Source organism: Pectinophora gossypiella, chromosome 27 (assembly GCF_024362695.1).
Source record: "Pectinophora gossypiella chromosome 27, ilPecGoss1.1, whole genome shotgun sequence".
Lineage (NCBI taxonomy): Eukaryota > Metazoa > Arthropoda > Insecta > Lepidoptera > Gelechiidae > Pectinophora > Pectinophora gossypiella.
Genome location: NC_065430.1, coordinates 741,784 through 764,509, shown reverse-complemented (window position 1 = coordinate 764,509; position 22,726 = coordinate 741,784). Strand labels below are relative to the sequence as shown.

Genomic DNA, 22,726 nt, shown 5'->3' with positions numbered 1-22,726 from the left:
AATAATTGTCGCTTGACATTTGGATCAGATTATGTATAGAATTATGTTGCTACCTGTATTGCTTCTCTTTATTTTGATCAGAGTAATAATCGTTGGAAGATGTAATTGTGCCTGGGTGTAATAACAAGGGTCATCATTTATGCCCAAAAACAAAGATAAAAGATGCATATGTCTGTTATCCATGAAGGTTAAACGAAGGATTTTTTTACAGCGCTATCTATACTTTTCTTGGGGAGCCTGGAAATTCCCTCAAATAAAAAGCAATTTTGCTTTTTAGATGAATTGCTTCAATGTAGCTGCTTTAACCTCTGTTATGTTTGCAATTCACGCTACATACCTTTTGGGGTCAGACAGAAAGTTAAGATATATTTTTTGTATAATTTATAGATCATCGAGTTCCTAAGTTATATTTTTTTTAATTATACTTTTTTATTGTTTTTAAGGCTTAGAGCTTAATTTAAAGTTTATGATGTATAAAATTAAGTTAGCGGCTCGAACTAGGATTTGTCTTAACTGGTTGTTTTGTACATTGTTTTAAGTTTACGCGGTTATTATCATAATTAAAACACATAATAACGGGTTCTTACCGCTTTTAAAGTAGGGATATGAGACTCCCGATATTTCGACACTTGTTGCAAGTGCCATGCGTGTCGAAATATCGGGAGTCTCATATCCCTACTTTAAACGTGGTAAGAACCCGTTATTAGGTGTTTTCATTTTGGTTGTTTTCTTATTCAAATACAAAAATATCTTTATTCAGTAGGTAACATAGTTACACTTTGAATCGTCATTTTTAACATAACGAACGTCTCATCCGCCTAAAACTACTGCAGCTTCTCACAGCCTGTATAGCCGGGGAAAAGAAGCTGCTAGAAAAACCTCGGCACAGGGCCCTAAACGTTCTTATTTAAGTCAAATAATACTGTTATACAATTTAGTAATTCGGCTACCTAATATCAGTTCACAGACAGCTAATCCCATGCATTCATATATTCTAGATAATCACTAACCTTATAATAACCTTTTTTACAAAGTTTCTGTTTAATTACTGTCTTAAAAGTGTTCAAAACTTATCTTGCCTTGTATACATACGGTCACGAGTACTAATATGTATACACTTTCACATTAACTTTTTTGACAAATTGAACTGTAAGTCTTACTAAATGTCAAATATGTTAGTGCGACAGAGTCCTAAAGTGGGTTACATTATATTGCTCATGACTGTACATAAGATCACCTTATGTTATCTTACCTTACATACATACATAAACTCACGCCTATTTCCTATTAGGGTAGGCAGATACCACGGAATTCCACTTTAAACAGTACTTATTAAAAAAAAATATATATATATATTTTTATGACTATGTCCGACACGCTCTTGACTGTCTTTTTTTTATAAAATAACAAACTAGTTTGGATTATTTCTAGTCGCGCCATAAATAAGTTTTGCCAGAAGATCTGCATTTAGATATATACAGGGTGTTAGTGACATCGTAACGAAAACTTTGAGGGGTGATTCAGACCATGATTCTGAGTTCATATCAAGTGGAATTTCTTGTCGGAAAATTCATGAAAATGTTTTTGTTTTTTTTAATCATTTTCCGTTCCATACTTTTGCGATGGATTCCACTTGATATCAACTCAGAATCATGGTCTGAATCATGCCTCAAAGTTTTCGTTACGATGTCACTAACAGCCTGTATATTTTTTTAATTTTTAGTATTTTTGAATCTCATGCATAGATCTCGTATAAAAAATAGACAACCAATCTCTGTGAAAGTGTCCGTGGCGCATCTTGTCACAAGTGACGGCGTGTAACGACATTGTACGGTCACGAATACTAATATGTATACACTTTGAAACCATGTCACATTAACTTTTTCAACAAATTAAATCGTAAGTCTCATTAAATGTCAAATATGATAGTGCGACAGGGTTCTAAAGTGGGTACATGATATTGCTCACGACTGTACAACCGGTATTGTACTTTATTTGAACGGCCATAACATCTCATGCTATCTAAGTAACTTAATGTATACGTATTTACAACACATTTCGGACGATTTTTTAGAAAATCTCCTTAGCGACCACAGTGTCCATCTTATAATAGGAATTCTGTCATCTGTCTAGAAGAAAGACGATCCATGCTTCAGAAGGCATGTTACGCCGTTGGTCCCGGTTACTACTTACTGATTTAAGTACGTAGTCGTTGCATGAGTCACTTCAGGGGCCTTGGCGGCTCAATGGTAACCCCAACACCGAAAAGAAGAATGTATCTATATAACTTAATGTATACGTATTTACAACACGGTTCGGACGCCCTTTTGAAAAACTTAGCGATTGTGTGTCTATTTGTTTATAGTATGTCAGTGATCTCATGCAATAGTATTATAATTTAAGTTATTTTGACGATACTTGTAATATTGCTTCTGCTTTCACCAATGAGGGACTTTCCAATCGGCGTTCCCCAAAAACACGATAGATGGCGTTGTTAAGGTTTTTCTTCGTTTAAACTTCTAGTTTCACGGATAACAGACATATGCATCTTTTATCTTTGTTTTTGGGTATAAATGATGACCCTTTTTATCACACCAAGGTACGGTCACGAGCATTAATATGTATACACTTTGGTACCTAATCTAATCTAGCCTACAAGATCCCACTGCTGGGCAAAGGCCTCCCCTTCCTCTTTCCATTTTTCGCGGTCCTGTGCGTATTCCGGCCAGTCCCTCCGACAAGCGTCCAAGTCGTCACGCCATCTCTTTCGAGGTCTGCCACGACTTTGGTACCATGTCACATTAACTTTTTTGACAAATTGAACTGTAAGTCTCACTAAATGTCAAATATGTTAGTGCGACAGAGTCCTAAAGTGGGTACATTATATTGCTCATGACTGTACATTACAATTTCCATCCGTTATTATTCTGAACAAAATAAAGAGTAGCAATAAAGTAGCAACATCATTATATACATAATATTATTATATTATTTTTGTTTATTATTATACATATTTTATATAAACCTAATTGCTTGATATTTGGAGAAGCATATGCTTCTGCCATTACATTTTTTAATAATTATGTACCCCAGCAATGAGAAAATAGGTAATTATAATTGTCACGTTAAAAGTAAACAACGCCATCTATCGTATGTTTTTGATACAAGAAAAAGTTGAAGTGTGAACTATTTCCTTTCGGAGCAGTTTACCAGACTCTCAACTACCCAGATTCGCAACTCACCAGATTTTGTACTACCAAACCCAGAAATGCATAAGTATTTATTTGTATCGCGCTCACTTGTCCCTTCCAAACTCTTTCTTCTATCCCGTGGCTTACCACGACCTTTCCATGTCAGTATACTTAATTAGGATGTATTTATAATGTGAAAATAAAGAATTATGAACACGTGTATTATTTATTTAATCACCTTCATCCTTCATGTCGTTTCGGGTTAGGCAGAAGGTTGGATATTGCTTCTGCAATATAGGGACGATGTGGATAAAAACTGCCTATTTCTCCCACCAGGTGTCGCTACTGTTGAGTGTCTCACGATCCGGAGGCCCCGGGTTCGAATCCCGGTGGGGACATATCAGAAAAACCACTTTGTGATCCCTAGTTGGGTTAGGATATTACAGGTGACCTGATTGTCCGAAAGTAAGATGATCCGTGCTTCGGAAAGCACGTTAAGGCGTAGGTACCGGTTAATACTTACTGATGTAAGTAAGTAGTCGTTACATGAGCCATGCCAGGGGGTCTTTGGCGGCTCAATAGTGACCCTGACACCAGGGTTGATGAGGCTGGTATTCCATCTCACAACCCACACGATAAGAAAAAGACCCTTCTTCCCCACCGCACTACCAAGCCGCACTACCAGTTGTGCCGTGGGGAATATTTATTCCCTTCTGCACTACCAGCCAGTAGTGTCGTAGGGAATTTAGAATTTCAAAACACCCTTATTCCCTTCAACACTACTCTATTAATTTACTAATATGTAATACCAATGCGTGGATGAGAAACGAATATAATATTACTTCTTTGAAATCATTTCAGTCTCCTTGTATTTTCGAGTATAAGAAAATATAAAATCTAAATGCGTGTAAGTGGGTGTGTGTGTGAGTGTATGTGCGTGTGAGAATGTGTGTGTTAGAGTGTGTGTGTGAGTGTATGTGCGTGTGAGAGTGTGCGTGTGTGAGAGCGTGTGCGTGTGTGAGAGCGTGTGCGTGTGTGAGAGCGTGTGTGTGTGTGAGAGCGTGTGTGTGTGTGTGAGAGCGTGTGTGTGTGTGAGAGCGTGTGTGTGTGTGTGTGAGAGCGTGTGTGTGTGTGAGAGCGTGTGTGTGTGTGTGAGAGCGTGTGTGTGTGTGAGAGCGTGTGTGTGTGTGTGAGAGCGTGTGTGTGTGTGTGTGAGAGCGTGTGTGTGTGTGTGAGAGCGCGTGTGTGTGTGTGAGAGCGTGTGTGTGTGTGAGAGCGTGTGTGTGTGTGAGAGCGTGTGTGTGTGTGAGAGCGTGTGTGTGTGTGAGAGCGTGTGTGTGTGTGTGAGAGCGTGTGTGTGTGTGAGAGCGTGTGTGTGTGTGAGAGCGTGTGTGTGTGTGTGAGAGCGTGTGTGTGTGTGTGAGAGCGTGTGTGTGTGTGAGAGCGTGTGTGTGTGTGAGAGCGTGTGTGTGTGAGAGCGTGTGTGTGTGTGAGAGCGTGTGTGTGTGTGAGAGCGTGTGTGTGTGTGAGAGCGTGTGTGTGTGTGAGAGCGTGTGTGTGTGTGAGAGCGTGTGTGTGTGTGAGAGCGTGCGTGTGTGTGTGTGAGAAAGAGTGTGTGTGTGTGTGTGAGAAAGAGAGAGTGTGTGTGTGTGTCAGTCGGTAATTAACCTCACAACCCAAACGAGAATACAAAGGACTAGGTATTTTATTTAAAGACGTAAAAATGAGTAGCATTCATGATTTATTCAACTGTTCATTCAAAAGAACATAAATCGTTCGGTCCTCAGAGAAAATATAGACGTTAGTTGCCTATAGGTATACCCTGGACACTTCATACAAAACACCTCGTTTTACACAGACACAACATTGACGTTAACTACACGCGCAGCTGTGTGTGTGACGTCTGAAGCCCATACGAGACTAAACTAAGACTGAGGGCGGGGAGCGGAGAGTTTCCGTTCTAACAGCATTCTCCCGTTTTTAACAGGGTCCGCTTACCTAACCTGAAGATTTAGAATAGAATAGAAATAGTTTATTATGAAAGGACGCCACACACAAAAAAAAGACAACAACATCATATCAAATTTCCACTAAAACAATTACAAAAAAGCAAGACGGATGTTAGTCGAAATGATCATAAGGTGGTGGTGGACGTCCTGAGATAAAATGGCCTCAGCACAAGCCGCGGCGTGAACCACGGCGCTGATATTATTGGACCCTATTGGGTGACGCACGAACATCGTGCTCCATAAACATGTGTTAATAGTGTACATACAGTCGTTATAATATTTGACAGGTCCGGATTTTTATAGAAGCTACTGCCTGTCTGACCTTCCAACCCGCGAAGGGAAAACCAGCCCAATGCAGGTTAGGTCACATACCTCGGAAGATCCGGTTTTGACCAGAAGCGACTGCCTGTCTGACCTTCCAACCCGCGAAGGGAAAACCAGCCCAATGCAGGTAGGTCACACACCTCCGAAAATGCATTTCTCGGGAATGTGGGTTTCCTCACGATGTTTTCCGATATTATAAGTTGTATTACTTTATTCCATGTTTTGAGACCAGACCTCGACGCTAAACGTGATGAGTTGAAGGCCCGTCCCCTTGCCGCTATTCATTATAATTACCAAAACGGTGTGCGCACGTGTCCTCACTGTGCGCGGGACTTCACTGTAAAGATAGGCTACATAAGCCATCTTCGGGCGCATCAGGGTCGTGCCGACTAGGAGTCGAAGTGGTCGCCATGGTCGAAATCGGTCAGAGATCATCATCATCAACCTTGACACCAGAGTTACAGCAACCAAAGACACAAATAAAAAAACAAGAACCGATTGTTCATGTACGGCAGAGGGGAACGCATGCGCTTGGCAACTACCGTCTATAATTCCTAAGGTTACAACTACTATCGTTACAAATAAATATACTTAATCGTATAAATTCCATTACATCGGTTTAATTTGAGGGTCCGGCAAGAGGTGTCTGCAGGAATCGGAGCCACGGAGTTGCATGAGACCTCCCTGACTTGGCGATAATCCCTTAAGTGGCGGCGGCGGCGGCGCCCGCGGCGCTAGCAGCGCTGGCTGCGCTTGCGGCGCTGTCATCCCCTTCGCCCCCCACGTGCCCCGCTATCCCTAGGGCCGCCAGACAGCACGCAAAAGCCGCGCAGCAACCTGTAAAAAAAACACACATTTAGCCCGGCCAGCGTGGTCGACAATTTCCCTCAATCAGCGCTTATCGCTGTCTACACACTAGGGTCGATTAATTCTTTCAAATATTTTTTCTCTCAGACGACGCCCTGAGCCGAGGATCGCGCCCAACTGGGCACCCTCAGGCCTGTTGTCTTAAACGTTGTACCGGGTGAGAGACTTAAGCGCTCCCCATTTGTCCAGCCAAGTATTTAATGCCATCTGCGCCAAATCTACAATAAGTCACGTCAAAAGTTCTAACCGGCCAGAACGAGGTGTAGCCGCACTTCGGGTATTAACCGTATCATAATACACTTTTAGAGGAGCTCGGTGGCGCAGCGGTAAACGCGCTCGGTCTGCGATTGTTGAAGTTAAGCAACTTTCGCAAAGGTCGGTCATTGGATGGGTGACCACAAAAAAAAAGTTTTCATCTCGAGCTCCTCCGTGCTTCGGAAGGCACGTTAAGCCGTTGGTCCCGGCTGCATTAGCAGTCGTTAATAACCACTAATCCGCACTGGGCCCGCCGTGGTGGTTTAAGGCCTGATCTCCCTATCCATCCATAGGGAAGGCCCGTGGCTCAGCAGTGGGGACGTTAATGGGCTGATGATGATGATACACTGTTCATGTTTATGGTGGACGTACCAGCGCAAGATGCACAGCATGTTGGACAGCATCTGGCACAGCAACCCTTCCGCTGCTCTTCTTGCGGTTCCTGTTCTGCATTCAAACGAGAATCAAATCACTTTCAGCCCCAGGAATAGAATAGAATAGAAGGTTACTTTAAGCATTTACATAAATTAAGATTAACAATTTGTGACTAGTACTGCCCAGGGAAATGGGACTGACTCAGCATATTGTTGCTAAGAATATGGTAGGAGTACCCACTCTCACAAACACTGATATTCTGCCAGTACCCAAATTACGCTTATCAATTAGTAATAAATGAATTGAACGTAACAGCCTCGGTGGTCTAGTGGTTAGAGCGTTAGGCTCACGATCTGGAGGTCCGGGCTCGATTCCCGATGGGGACATTGTCGAAATCACATTGTGAGACTGTCCTTTGTTTAGTAAAGACTTTTCAGGCTTGAATCACCTGATTGTCCGAAAAAGTCAGATGATCGGAGGGCACGTTAAGCTGTTAGTCCCGGCTATTAACCGTAAAAACACCCCCACCAACTCGCAGTGGAGCAGCGTGGTGGAGTATGCTCCATACCCCCTCCGGTTGATTGAGGAGAGGCCTGTGCCCAGCAGTGGGACGTATATAGGCTGTTTATTATGTATGTTGTATTGATGTAAAGCTCAAACAATGTAAGAATATGAATTCTGTGGTTATTACGATAGTATCCCTGCGGTGGTGGTCCATACTGTGGTGGCCCATACTGTGGTTGCTGTGGACCGTATTGCTGACCATACTGCGGCTGCCCATACCCATACTGAGGCTGTTGCTGCGGAGGGGCATACTGTAATCATACAAGACAGTTCCATGATTCGTGAACATCAGAATGACTGCCCAAAGTGACAGATCAGCTTTAAAATATTGTAGCAGAGTACAAACTCTGCACATACTGGTCTTTCGTTCTGACTGTCATCATTTTAAATTACGAAATTCTCATTCCATTCCGAATTTCCTTTCATTTTACTCGCTTTTGACTCACTGCATCCCCGACCTTCATAAAAACAACAAGTGTATTATACTGTTTAGGGCCGTGTCCTCTAATTCTTGATTCTTTTGTGAACTATGTATATTCCTATCCTGTTTGTGAAGTGTTTTTATAAACTGTATTATATTCCTGCTTGCTTCTAATTTATCATCGTTATCACCAATCACTCCCCTACTCTGCCGGCACGTCGGGATACCATATCCTCACCACCCACAATATGGATAGTATTTAACTTCACCCTCGGCACCCTCAGGCCTGTTGTCTTAAACGTACCGGGTGAGAGCCTTCAGCGCTCCCCATTTGTCCGGTTAATGCCATCTGCGGCGAATCTACAAAAAGTCACGCCAAAAAAAAGCTCTCCAGAGTACAGTGGGAGTTGGTGGAGCTGTGTGGGAAAAGATTAAGATACTTAAACTATACCTACCCCTTGCTGTTGTTGAGGATATGTATGGGCCTGTAAAAAAAAAATCGAATTTACATACGCACATACAAAAAATTAAAAATAAAGGGGGAGCTCGGTGGCGCAGCGGTAAACGCGCTCGGTCCGCGATTGTTGAAGTTAAGCAACTTTCGCAGCGGTCATAGGATGGGTGACCACAAAAGATTTTCATCTCGAGCTCCTCCGTGCTTCGGAAGGCACGTTAAGCCGTTGGTCCCGGCTGCATTAGCAGTCGTTAATAACCACCAATCCGCACTGGGCCCGCGTGGTGGTTTAAGGCCCGATCTCCCTATCCATCCATAAGGAAGGCCCGTGCCCCAGCAGTGGGGACGTTAATGGGCTGATGATGATGATGATGATTATCCGTATTTTTGTAATTGCACTTCATTTTATTGTCTATTGTCATTGTATTTTTGTAAGTTTGTGCAATAAAGATTATTATTATTATTATTAATTCGATCGGAAGATTCATTCAAAACTTTAGTTTTTATTATTTCTTTCCATTTCCATACTTTTTATTTTATTTTATTTATTATTATTAAGCCTTAAGACACAACATTTTGTCTGCAGGATCACAGTCTCGCTCACTTGGTTAAATTACAATAATTAAGAATTAAAAAATAGGTAAGTAAGTAAGTACGTGCTAAATTAAATCTAATAAATATTTTTTTAACTTATTTTCAAACATTTTTGGCTCATTTTTAATGTTCTCAGGCAAACTGTTGATGAGATAAGGTATACGCTTACTTAGGGTCCTATCCCCATAATAATTGTATACTCTCGGAACAACCAGTTTGCCTGAGGCCATTGATCTAGTATTATACTTATTAACTATTATATTAATTTCCGACAGGTAATTCCACTTAGAAGTAAAAAGGGAAGAGAGGATGAGGTAGACCAAGGAGAACATTTATGAAACAAATAAAAGAGAAGGTGCAGGTGTCGTATCAGGAGGTGAAGGATTTGGCGGGAAGAAGAGAGGGTTACTCCATCTGGCGATTACTCCGCCGAAAAGAGCGCAGCTCTTAAATAGAGAGAGAGAAATCAACTCAGTATCATGACCTGAACCATCCCCCTCAGTATTCGTTACGATGTCACCTACGTCGATTAATTCTTTCAAATGTTATCCTCTCAGACGCCCTGAGCCGAGGTTCGCGCCCAACTGGGCACCCTCAGGCCTTTAGTCCTAAATTGTATACCGGGTGAGATCCCTCAGCGCTTCCCATTTGTCCTGCCAAGTGTTAAATCTACAATACTAATACTCTGTAGAAACCAAACAAAAATAGGTACTTACATACATATTTAAATATGAAAATGTATCGAAATATCTATTTAAAAGAAATTGTTAAAAATTGTATTTTCGCGTTATAGTTCGCGTTACACAATAGTTTATTTTGTGGTCACATTGTTATTGTAATTTTGTAAGCTAATATTCTTCTTTTAAACAAATAATTGTCTCCCAAAGCAAATGTCTCCTATCAGTGTATTAATTATGACAATTCTGTCAACTAAGAATGAGTATTTAGTATTTAAGTCATAATTTTAGTCATTAAAGAGTTTAATGATCTTAAATCTACCTCTGTGGTTTAGTGGTGGGTTGACTCACGATCTAGCGGTCCTAGGTTCGATTCCCGTGCCGATTGTATTACATATCTCTCTCTTATTCGTTTTTTATCGCACCTACATAGTGGCCATGTTCAAATAGTTCGATAAGACCCTAGCGATAAGCGCTGATTAAGGGAAATCGTCGACCACGTCGGCGGGGTGTGGCCGCCTCTATGGCTAGAGTAATCGGGTCGGCGGGATCTCAGAGGGCTGGATCGTACTTTTCAGTACCGTTCCTAAACGGGATGTATTCGGAAGCCGCAACCGTGTCATCCGCCGGCCGGCTGGCGTCGGCCGAATCATAAAGACGGAGCGATGTTCTTTGCTTGCTAAATCTTCTTTGCTTGTCCATAACAAGGCGTTACTGTCACCATGAAAACAGAAGAATACCTACCACTATGCTCATAAGTGACAGCTAGGTGACAGCTAACATTTCAAGGTTAGCCTTGCTGACGTCATCCCACTCTGCGTTGCCATTTCGTAAAAAATATAAATTACCAACGACCATCGTTTTTATATTTACTTTGCAAGGAAAATTTGAATTTTTTTTACAGTTTTAATGATTTTTATGTATGTGACAAGTAATAGTAATTAAGTTTTTTTTTGACGTGACTCGATAGATATCGGAAAAATGCGAGCGCTGAAGGCTCTCACCCGGTACAACGTTTAAGACAACAGGCTTGAGGGTGCCCAGTTGGGCGCGAACCTCGGCTCAGGGCGTCGTCTGAGAGGAAAACATTATTTGAAAGAATTAATCGACCCTAGTGTGTCGTTAGCGATAAGCGCTGATTGAGGGAATTAATTAAGTAAGTACACTAGTCAATTATTCACTTAATTTTCAATAATATTTATGTCCTTGGAATGTTGGAGATATACCAATTTCATGGTAAGTAACACATACGTCATCAATAAGCTATCAATGGCGGCTTGTCATAGGATTGAGCATACCAGTAGGCTCTGCACGGCAACCAAAATTATATCGAGTCCTTCGACCAATAGCCGTTTGACGTCCATCTACGTAGATAGCATTCGTATCGTTTATTGGTCCAAGCGCTCGATATACAGGGTGTTAGTGACATCGTAACGAAAACTTTGAGGGATGATTCAGGCCATGATTCTGAGTTGATATCAAGTGGAATTTTCCGTCGCAAAAGTATGGAACGAAAAATAACTTAAATAAGCTCTAAAATTTTCATGACTTATCTGACAGGAAATTCCACTTGATATCGACTCAGAATCATGGTCTGAATCATCCCTCTGAGTATTCGTTACGATGTCACTAACACCCTGTATATGTAATTGGGTCGTGTACTAGGTTCAAAATAAATTATGGAATTCTGATAACTAAATAAAGACACATCTAAAACTAACGAAATCCATTTTATTTTCTCTATTTAACTTATTTTGAATTTTAATCAAGAAAAACGTACTTACTTAACAATAAGTCCGACATTTTGTCACATTTTTCTATGTCAGTGTGCTTTTAATATAAAATCCATAGCAAGTAATTTCATGTTTTGACGTTTAGTAAAAAGTAACTAATTGACTAGTTGGAAACTATCAGTGTCACGCCGCGCGCGACACGGTTGTTATGCAGACCCGGATGGTCTTCTTAGGTATACCATGGACTGAGCGATCTTCTTTGCTTGTCCATGACAACGCGTCACTGTCAGAATGTTTCACCTCCCGAAGTGACTTTTGGAAAACAAATAAAAATAACAAAATTTCACGTAAATATTAGAAGAATTGCCGAGCTAAATAGAGAATGCTGTAAAAATGTTGTGCAAAATCACGCCGCCGCTGATGAAAATTAAGAGTTTCTATTTTAGAAGAAAATAATAAGAAATAATGGGTCCTGTACCGCCTCCTGTAAGAAATAATAACATTACGAAAAGTTGACAATTACTTCCGCACAACCCAGGAAGAGGAAATGACTGAAAACCAGCGCTGGATGGCGCCATAGCATGGCTCCATCGCAGCACAAGCTGAACCATTTCCTTTTGCCCGTATTCGTAATATTCATAATTCATCATCACCAGCCCATTAACGTCCCCACTGCTGGGGCACGGGCCTTCCCTATGGATGGATAGGGAGATCGGGCCTTATTCAAATTCAATTCAAATTCAAAAATTCAAATCTTCTTCTTCTTCTATCGTGTGGGTTTTGAGGCGAATTACTAACCTCATCAACCCGTTGATCCCGGTTACTACTTACTGTGTAAGTACGTAGTCGTTATAAATGAGTCATGTCAGGGGCCTTTGGCGGCTCAATAGTAACCCTGACACCAGGGTTGATGAGGTTAGTAAAATTCAAATTCAAAAATATCTTTATTCAGTAGGTAACATAGTTACACTTTGAATCGTCAATTTTTACATATCGAACGTCTCATCCGCCTAAAACTACTGCAGAAACTTCCGAAGCACGGAGGAGCTCGAGATGGAAATTTTTTGTTTTTCTGTGGTCACCCTTCCTATGACTGGCATTTGCGAAAGTTGCTTAACTTCAACAATCGCAGACTGAGCGCGTTTACCGCTGCACCACCGAGCTCCTCAGCTCCTAAATTCATAATTACCTAGTTCTTATAGCAAATGTAAATTGTTACTGGCAATAAATTTATTTTAAGTATTCTTATTCTTACAAAATAAAGTTCACCTAGCTGTTACCACCACGGAACAGAAGAAAAAGGTTGGAAAAGCTCAGTGACCGCGAAACGCACGCTATAAATATAGAGGCAGCCAATCAGCTCGCGACACCAAACACTTCAGGGCCCCGATACCGACCCCGCCGGCGTGGTCGACGATTACCCTCATTCAGCGCTTATCGCTATCGACCCACTAGGGTCGATTAATTCTTTCAAATATTTTTCCTCTCAGACGACGCCCTGAGCCGAGGTTCGCGCCCGACTGGGCACCCTCAGGCCTGTTGTCTTAAACGTTGTACCGGGTGAGAGCTTTCATCGCTCCCCATTTGTCCGGCCAAGTAGTTAATGCCATCTGCGGCAAATCTACAATAAGTCACGTCAAAAAATAAAATAAAAGCTATAAAATTATGAGCAAATAGTTCACGAGAATACTTAAACTTTGCTCTCCACTCGTCTGCAAACTTTATGACACACGAAGCTCGCCGATAGGTAGTATATTAAAAGGTCGTTGTGTGCAATCTAGAGGTCCGGGTTCGATTCCCGATGGGGACATTGTCGAAATCACTTTGTGAGACTGTCCTTTGTTTCGTAAGGACTTTTTAGGCTTGAATGACCTGATTGTCCGAAAAAAGTAAGATGATTCCGTGCTTCGGAGGGCACGTTAAGCCGTTGGTCCCGGTACTACTTACTGGTGTAAGTAAGTCGTTACATGAGCCATATCAGGGGCTTTTGGCGGCTCAATAGTAACCCTGACACCAGGGTTGATGAGGTTGGTACTCCACCTCACAACCCACACGATAGAAGAAGACCCATATACAGGGTGTTAGCGACATTATTTCGGACAATCTGGTGATCAGCCAGTAATGTCCTAGCCAAACTAGGGACCACAAAGTAATTTGTGTGATATGTCCCCACCGGGAATCGAACCCGGGACCTCCGGATCGTGAGCCCAATGCTCAACCACAGGACCACGGATATATATAGATTTATAGTATTTGTGTTTCAGGATGTACTTCCGATTGTCCTACATATTCCTGGCGGTTTAAATCCAGAAAGAACCATCTTCATTGAAGGTGAAATACATATAGATGCAAGTTGGTAAGTGCACCAGCTTCATCAGCCATACGACGCCCACTGCTGGGCATAAGCCTCCCCCGAGGATCTCCACGACGATCGGTCCTGTGCTGCCCGCATAAGTTTCATTTCTGTATAAATACTTTAATTTAGTATTGATTTACTTACCTATTTATCAAATGATTGTGACTAATTTGTAACAATTCCGGGTCTGGAATTCAGATAACTGATACTTGCTGTAGGACACCTAGGGTGGTATTAATAAACGAATCTCAGCTGAGATCATGCTCAAGTCTCTGTTTTTATATGAGAACTGTCATATTGACATGATCTTGAGGGCAGTCTTGAAGCTGAAAGTAGTTTATTAATACCACCCCTAGGTGGTGGCAGCATGTCACAGACAAGCGCCATCTAGCGAAAACGGTGTGTAACAATTGACAACATTTCAAATTTTTAAGCCGTGGTTTTTTTGTGCTATTTCGAAAGTACTTGTTTAAATAGAAGACACGTATTTTTTCTTTTCAAGATTTTTCCACTAGAAGTTACAAAAAATATTTTTTGAGAATTGGATTCTGCCATTGATAGAATGAAGGCAGTATAATGTAATGTACCTTTGCATGCGTATTTAAAACAAGTCGCAAACAAAGTGTCATGTTATGTATGACATTTACTTTTTTTATAATTTTTATGTAAAGGTCTGAACTTATTATGCCTTCCTCTTCTGACCTCGTGGATTTTTCAATATATTTCTATTATTACTGAATTAAAAAATCTGAAAAAATGTGTTTTGTGTAAATCATAGAAATATCTCGAAATGGTTTTCGATTTAAGGCACCTTAGTAAAAATGAAATGTTGTCAATTTAGCCAGCTGGCCACATATTTTATCATAAAAGAATAGGAACAAAATGGAGTAGCAAGAATAGAATTGAATAAGGAATAATACTACGTATAGAACGGCAACTCTCCGCTCCCCACCAGCGGCTGATCTAAATTTACCTCACCCCTTTGGCGGCTTAATAATAACCCTGAGGGTTGATGAGGTTGGTAATCCACCTATAACGGACATATTGCGCAGCGGCTCGTAATAATAGGCAATAAAACGAAATACTTAATAAGAGATAATCCAAAATATAATGTAATAAGTATATAAAATATAACAGCAAGGGAGCAAAAAGTCAAAAACAGAACAAAAAACGTATTAAAAAATAAAACATACTTAAATAGAAATAGAAATAGAAATGTTTTATTGCGACCATGTGTTCGTACAAATTGTGGTGTTATAAAAATACAGAAGTAAGTATTATAGTATCAACATGGACCCGGTAAGGGCACTGCAACTGGTAGAGAGGACAACATACTTAATTCCATGACTGGCCGAAGATCAGCCAGTCGCTGCCCAACTGAAGAGTTCGCGACACTACCTTATAGCCAACACTATAGATTTTTTTTTGACATGACTGATTGTAGATTTGCCGCAGATGGCATAACTACTTGGCCGGACAAATGGGGAGCGCTGAGGGCTCTCACCCGGTACAAAATTTAAGACGACAGGCCTGAAGGTGCCCAGTTGGGCGCGAACCTCGGGTCAGGGCGTCGTCTGAGAGGAAGAATATTTGAAAGAATTAATCGACCCTAGTGGGTCGATAGCGATAAGTGCTGAATGAGAGAAATTGTCGACCACGCCGGCGGGGTCGGTATCGGGGTTCTGAAGTGTTTGTTCTGTCTCTATGGCTAGTGCAATCGGGTCGTCGGGATCGTATATTACGTCCTTCGGACGCCGATACTTTTCAGTACCGTCCCTGAGCGGGATGTATTCGGAAGCCGCAACTACCAGGGGATTTGGGTGGTGCGGAGCAGAATCGAAAAAACCTTTTGAAGCTAATTTGAGCCATTGGACAATGGCAGACCTAGGTCAATGTGCAGATTTTCATTGCGAAGGAACCACGGAGCTCCCGTGGCTTTCCGCATGAAACGATTTTGTATTACCTGTAGACGATGGATTTGAGATTGACTCGCGTGAGCGAAAACTACCTCTGCATAGGTCAATACGCGATAGAAGAGAGGAAGCCTCTGTCTGACTCTCTTTCTCTTTTTGGTTTACAGGTTCTCAATCAGCCTGCAGTGCAGCTCCAGCCTGCGCCATCGGGACAACGTCCCGTTCCACCTGGAGATCAGCTTCAGCGACCGCAACACCACATATAAAGCCACCTCATTCATGTCAGACCAATGGGATGAAGAAACTAGCATTGTCAAATCCAGAGCTCTACAGGAGAAATTAAGAGCTCTTAAAATCGCAACAGATTCTGTCGGGGTCAAAGTTTCGATAGACGCAGTTAATAATGTTAATTATGGACTTAAAACCATTAAAGATGCAGACGAAGGCAAGAAGGAGACGTCTTCTGAGGCTGGTCCGTCTAATGAGAGAAATACCAGTGATAAAGGAGCAAAAGACGTGAAGATTGAGTCGAACTCTGGTCAAACTGGGACAACTAATGATAGCAGAGTTAACAGTTCATCAGATAACGAAAGTCCTAAACAAAATGCAGAGAAAACAGTAAGAGAATCGAGGGTCCACGCTGATGATAATGTCGAAATCAAACGCGACCCAAGAGCTGGTAACACTATTTACGAATGCGAATCGAAAAGTGATAATTCTGTTAAATCTAATAAAATTTATAACGATACTGATAATGAACCTACTCCTGCTGCTACTGAAGATGCAAACAAAATTGGTGTTAAAGGAACAAAGGATACAGACCCCAAAGATAATTTAGACAAATTAGAAGCCAGTGAGATTCAAACGCCGAAACATACGAACTCAAAAGAAGAAGAAAATGAATGTACAGTTTCCTCTTCAAGAGGAAAAACGGTTCCTGAGTCAAGAAAGATCTCAGTCCCGAAAATAAGGGCCACCTTAGGATCTTTCTCTGAAAGGTTAAAAGCGACCAAGTGGGATGATGTTATGGATTCGAAAATATTTCTAAGAATGAAATGCAGGCGCCAAAATTCTCAAGACGCCTCTTTGCTATCAATAGATGCTTCAGATTTTTGCGATGAAGAATTGCACCATTTAGATTTAAGCCGCGGAGACGAGTTCAAAATTGCACTGGAGTGTTTGGAAAACGGATATTTGGTAAGCATTATTAATTGATTATTAAGTACCATTTTTATGTGTCATTTCTTTGTTTGTTTTGTTTTTCCCCGAAGGGTAAGGCAAAGGGAACTATGCCCATACAGCCATGTCTTACGTTTTTTTCTTGATGATTAATGAAATGATGAAAGGTGATGATGATGAAACCTAAGCCCCCACTCTCGGATTAGACTCCTACTCCGAACCCCAAACGAATTAACTCAAAAGTCCGCATAAACTTTCGAGTTATGAAGCGGCTTCTTGGCACGAAGCGAAAATAGGCAGATACACTTTGTTTATTGAATAGTACGATATAATAACACTCGCGAATGTCTTCCGACTAACTTAATGCGATCATTAACCACAAAACACCACTTCGTATTAATTATTTAGATTATTCAATGAAGAAAGCAACTGTCCCGTTCCCGTTTCCCGCCAAAAAGCCTATTAAGTACCATTTTTATGTGTCATTTCTTTGTTTGTTTTGTTTTTCCCCGAAGGGTAAGGCAAAGGGAACTATGCCCATACAGCCATGTCTTACGTTTTTTTTTTCTTGATGATTAACGAAATGATGACAGGCGATGACGATGAATGATTAAACCTAAGCCCCAAACGAATTAACTCAAAAGTACGCATAAACTTTCGAGTTATGAAACGGCTTGTTGGAACGAAGCGAAAATAGATGTATAGGCTGTTTATGTTATGTATGTTAAGAAAAAAAATATATAAGACATGGCTGTATGGGCATAGTTCCCTTTGCCTTGCCCTTCGGGGAAAACAGAAACAAAAAAAATATATTCTATTTTTCAAGGTCACACTGAATGAGGAGCTGTTCTGCGCATACCCTCACAAGACGGACTATAGAAAGGTGCTGTATATGGTGATCGATGGTGACGTGGACCTGGGTGAGGTGGAGGTGGGCGGAGGGGAGGGTCCAGACCGCACGCTCGTCATGGAGCTCTACCAAGCCTGCAAGTGGTCGGTGCGTGATGTCTGTTATACTGGGTGTTAGTGACATCGTAACGAAAACTTTGAGGGATGATTCAGACCATGATTAGATGACCATGATTTAGGCAAATTGTACTGTATTCATGTGTTAATGTATGATTGTTTAAATGTAGTTCTGTGCAATGAAGTATTATTTGATTTGATTTGATGATTCTGAGTTGATATCAAGTGGAATTTTCCGTCGCTCGTCATGGAGCTCTATCAAGCCTGCAAGTGGTCGGTGCGTGATGTCTATTATACTAGGTGTTAGTGACATCGTAACGAAAACTTTGAGGGATGATTCAGACCATGATTAGATGACCATAATTTAGGCAAATTGTACTGTATTCATGTGTTAATGTCTGATTGTTTAAATGTAGTTCTGTGCAATGAAGTATTATTTGATTTGATTTGATGATTCTGAGTTGATATCAAGTGGAATTTCATCCGCAAAATTCATGATTTTTTTAGTTTTTTTTATATTATTTTCAATTCTATACTTTTGCGATGGAAAATTTCACTTGATATTAACTCAGAATAATCAGCTGAGTCATCCCCCTCAGTATTCGTTACGATGTCACTTGCACACTTTATATAAATCTTTTTAGAGGAAATAAAATATTTTCTTATAATTTTTTTTTGTTTCTGCCCGGTGGGAAATGGGCGTGAGTTTATGTATGTACTTATATAAAATATTTTAACAGGTACAAAATAGCGTCTGTATTATTTTACTTAATATCCGAAAACTATCAAGTAGCTGATTGCTTTGACTATGTGGACTTTTTGGTTAACCCCAGCACACTGATTTATAAGAAGGAGATGATTTATAAGAAAACAATCTTTCAACCCAGGGCGACGTTGTGGTGCTCACAGACGACAACTTCGCGAGCCAAGTGTTGAACAGCGAAGACGTATGGATGGTGGATGCGTACACGGCGTGGTGTCCTGCGTGTGCGCACCTCAAGCCGGAGTGGGAGGACGCGGCGAGGGTGCTACACGGGATGGTAGGGTCCTATAGTAAATAAATAAAAACTAAGGCAAAGGCAAAAATATATTTTTTTTATATACGTAGATTCATACGTGGTGACCCATGGTTTGATCCGAGGTGGCCCATGGTTTGTTCTGAGGTGACCCATGGTTTGATCCGAGGCGACCCATGGTTTGATCCGAGGTGACCCATGGTTTGATCCGAGCCGACCCATGGTTTGATAAGAGCCGACCCATGGTTTGATCCGAGGTGACCCATGGTGTGATCCGAGCTGACCCATGGTTTGATAAGACCCGACCCATGGTTGGATCCGAGGTGACCCGTGATTTCATCCAAGGAACCTAAAACACAGCTGGTAATACACTTATAAGTATACTATGTACCTTCGGCGATACAGGCGTGTTACTATGTTATGTTATCTCCTATAATCAAAGGTTGCCTGCAAGAGACTGCTACTTAGCAATGAGGCCGTCTATTGTACTCCTCATATTTTTCTTTTGTATTTCCCGTGTGTGCAATAAAGTATTTGTTATGTTGATATTATGTTTTTTTTTCTACGTAGGTAAAGCTGGGTGCGACAGACTGCGACCGTAACGAGCAACTGACTGATGACCTGAACATCTTGTACTACCCGATGATCCTCTACTTCCCCGAGGGTCGGAAGACCTTCAGGTATCCATCAACACTAATTTCAGAGCCACGCTCTTGTCGGTGTAGCATTCTCCATGCTACTTTTTAAGGAAAAAATAGGACAGTGGGTTCCCTCTGGCCTTCCGGTCCTACCCGTTTTCTTTTTTATTTCTTGCTTTTTAGGCGATACGGCTCACCACCTTTAACGTTGGTCTAACATAAAGCTCGGTGAGGTGTGGGTACTTAGTTCATCATGCAGTTTTTTCTTTTTTTGACGTGACTTATTGTAGATTTGCCGCAGATGGCATTGACTTGGCCAGACAAATGTTTAAGTTCATCATGCGATGGTGAGCTTATATTATGTTATGATGTGATATCTGCTACGTACTTTGTGGAGGAAATAATCATCTCCCTAGCGTTATCCATTTTTTCCTGAAGATTTGACAGGTCCGGTTTTCTACAGAAGCGACTGCTTTACTGATCTTCCAACTCGCGAAGGGAAAACCAGCCCAATACAGGTTAGGTCACATAGCTTCGGAAATGCATTTCTCGGGAATGTGGGTTTCCTCACAATGTTTTTCTTCACCGCACGTGGTAATCATTTATGATCCAAATATGAATTCTTTGCCTGTGCAGGATTCGAACCTGCGACCTCAAAATTAAAGGCAAGCGTTCTACCAACCTGGCTACCGAAGCTCAAGACATATCATGCATAATATTGCTTCTGTAGCGCTTCGGGCATGTTCGCTGAAACTCGAAAATGCATTTCTCGGGAATGTGGGTTTCCCCACGATGTTTGACTTTGTGGAGGAATTAATCTTTTTCTATTCATATTTAGGTCGGCGCTGGTGTATGAAGGGCGGCATCGGTCTGATTGCATCGTACCATGGGCGCTGCAGAAGATGACCAACAAGAGTGGAATGGTGAGACCTTCTTTGACGTGACTTTTCTTTATTTATTTATTTATTTAATAAACACACGTAACAGGTTACAGACACAAATCTTATGAAATAATACACTTTTTGAGGTTCAGACTGTAGCCCAACTAAACGTATGCAAGTTAAACAATACTATGGTGAGAAAACACGACGCAAATTAAAAGATAAAAACACATAATAACGGGTTCTTACCGCGTTTAAAGTAGGGAGCAGGGGAGAAGGTAGGGTAAGGGGGGGGGTGTTATAATAATTACCTTCTTCTTCTTCTTCCTTGCGCTGTCCCACTTTAGGTGGGGTCGGCTCTCCCAATTGTGCGGCGCCATGACATTCTGTCCAGGGTTGTCGGGTCGGGTAAATTTTCATTTTTCAATAATCGGGACATGCTGGTCCACCAAGTATAAGGAGGGCACCCTCATAAAAAGCAAGGTGGCATCGGCTACCAAGACGTCCTCTGCCTCTTTTGTTCTGGGGCAGGCAAAGAGCTGTGTGGACTACATGCTGCTGGTCTCTCCGCATTACGTTAGAATATATAATAAATTACCTAAATTCATAACTGAAATAGACCAAATACATCTCTTTAAATTGTCGTTAAAAAAATACTTAACTGAAAAAGCATTCTATACGCTGCATGAGTTTTTTAACGAATCTATGAAGTACTGATAATTGTAAATGTAGCTATCTTTTATTCTTATTTTATTTTTTAATATGATCTTTACTATTTTTTCTTTAAATTTTAAGCTGTTGTAGTGCCCTTACAGGGTTCCTGTTTGTACTTTCTTTTATTTTTAAGACCTTTGTAAAACATCAGGAATGCAATAAATATCTTATCTTATCTTATCTTACGTGTCCATACCACCTCAAACGACTTTCTTTCAGCTTATCGGCTTAGCTTAATTACCGCGTAAACTTAAAATAATGTATGACTTTTTTACCTTTTTTTGGCGGCCTTCGTGGCCCAGTGTTTGAGCGTTGGGCTCACGATCCGGAGGTCCTGGGTTTGAATCCTGGCGGGGACATATCATAAAATCACTTCGTGATCCCCAGTTTGGCTAGGACATTACAGGCTGATCCAGTCACGTCAAAAAAATCCTTATATCCTGTCTGTCTCTTTCAGCCAATAGGAATAATTCCATCGAAATCCCCTCCCCGGACCCTCCGAAAGAAGAGGCAAGGGTCCCTCCGTCGGAGAGGGTACAAAACCGGTGGCATCGGCTACCAAGACGTGCCTAAGAAGAGTGGTTAGATCACCTTTCTATCATCATCATCATAATCAGCTATCCTTCTTCTTCATTTATTATTAAAATCCAAGGTGACCTATGATTTGTCCCGAATTGACCCATAATTTGATCCAAGGTGTCCTATGATTTGTCCTGAACTGACCCATAAATTGATCAGAGGTGACCCATGATCTATTACGAAGGCACCCATAATTTGTTCCGAAGTGACCCATAGTTTGATCCAAGGTGACCAATGATCTGTTACGAAGTGACTCATAATTTGATCCAAGGTGACCCACCATTTGTTCCGAAGTGACCCTTAGTTTGATCCAAAGTGACCCATGATCTGTCACGAAGTGACCCATAATTTGATCTGAGGTGACTCATGGTTTGACCCGAAACGACCCATAGTATGATACGTGGTGACCCATGCTTTGATCCAGCGTTATGTTTATGTTGTTCGTCAAGCCTGTTGATGTATTTCTCGCATCTCTCTCCAGGCAATAGCGACTCGCCATGGCACACAGGTATATGCGGTGAGTCTGCTCGCCGAGAGGTGTCCATGCTCGAGCATCCCGCGTTGGAGGCAGCCGCGCCCGACGCGCCACCTCCAGCCACGAGGCAGCCAGCGCGAGAGCAAGGTAATATTTATAACAAGATTATTTATATGTGACATAATGTATATCCTGTTGACATGTTTAACCATTTAATTTAATTTATTTTATTGCATGGTATTTTATTTTGTTTTGTTTTATTGTATTTTTTATTGTATTGAAATGTAATTTGTAAGCTATGGGACTAGTACCTGAAATAAACGATAAATAAATAAATAATATTAAAGATCATCATCATCAATTTAAGAGCCACGCTCTTGTCGGTGCATTATTTTCCATGCTACTTTTTTAGGGAAAAATAGGGCAGTGGTTTCCCTCTTGCCTTCCGCCCCGCAGTACTCTGTCTGACGCGAATGGTATGGCGCCCAGAGTAGTCTATTACAAAGCCATACTAGGACTCCTGTCCTCCGCCTCTGAATAGCAAA

General features: G+C 41.3%; 2 long non-coding RNA genes across 2 annotated transcripts in view; one reads left to right on the top strand and one right to left on the bottom strand.

The window, feature by feature from the left end:
- LOC126378799 (uncharacterized) overlaps positions 1 to 2,848 on the bottom strand; it is a 38,637-nt gene extending 35,789 nt beyond the window's left edge. Inside the window, exons 1-2 of the long non-coding RNA XR_007568142.1 lie at positions 2,793 to 2,848; positions 2,530 to 2,637 (exon numbers count right to left, since the gene is read on the bottom strand). This is a non-coding gene — a long non-coding RNA (uncharacterized LOC126378799). The remainder of the gene's footprint in view (positions 1 to 2,529; positions 2,638 to 2,792) is intronic.
- The window catches only part of LOC126378798 (uncharacterized), a 145,618-nt gene that overhangs the window by 21,346 nt on the left and 101,546 nt on the right, over positions 1 to 22,726 (top strand). The window lies entirely within an intron of this gene.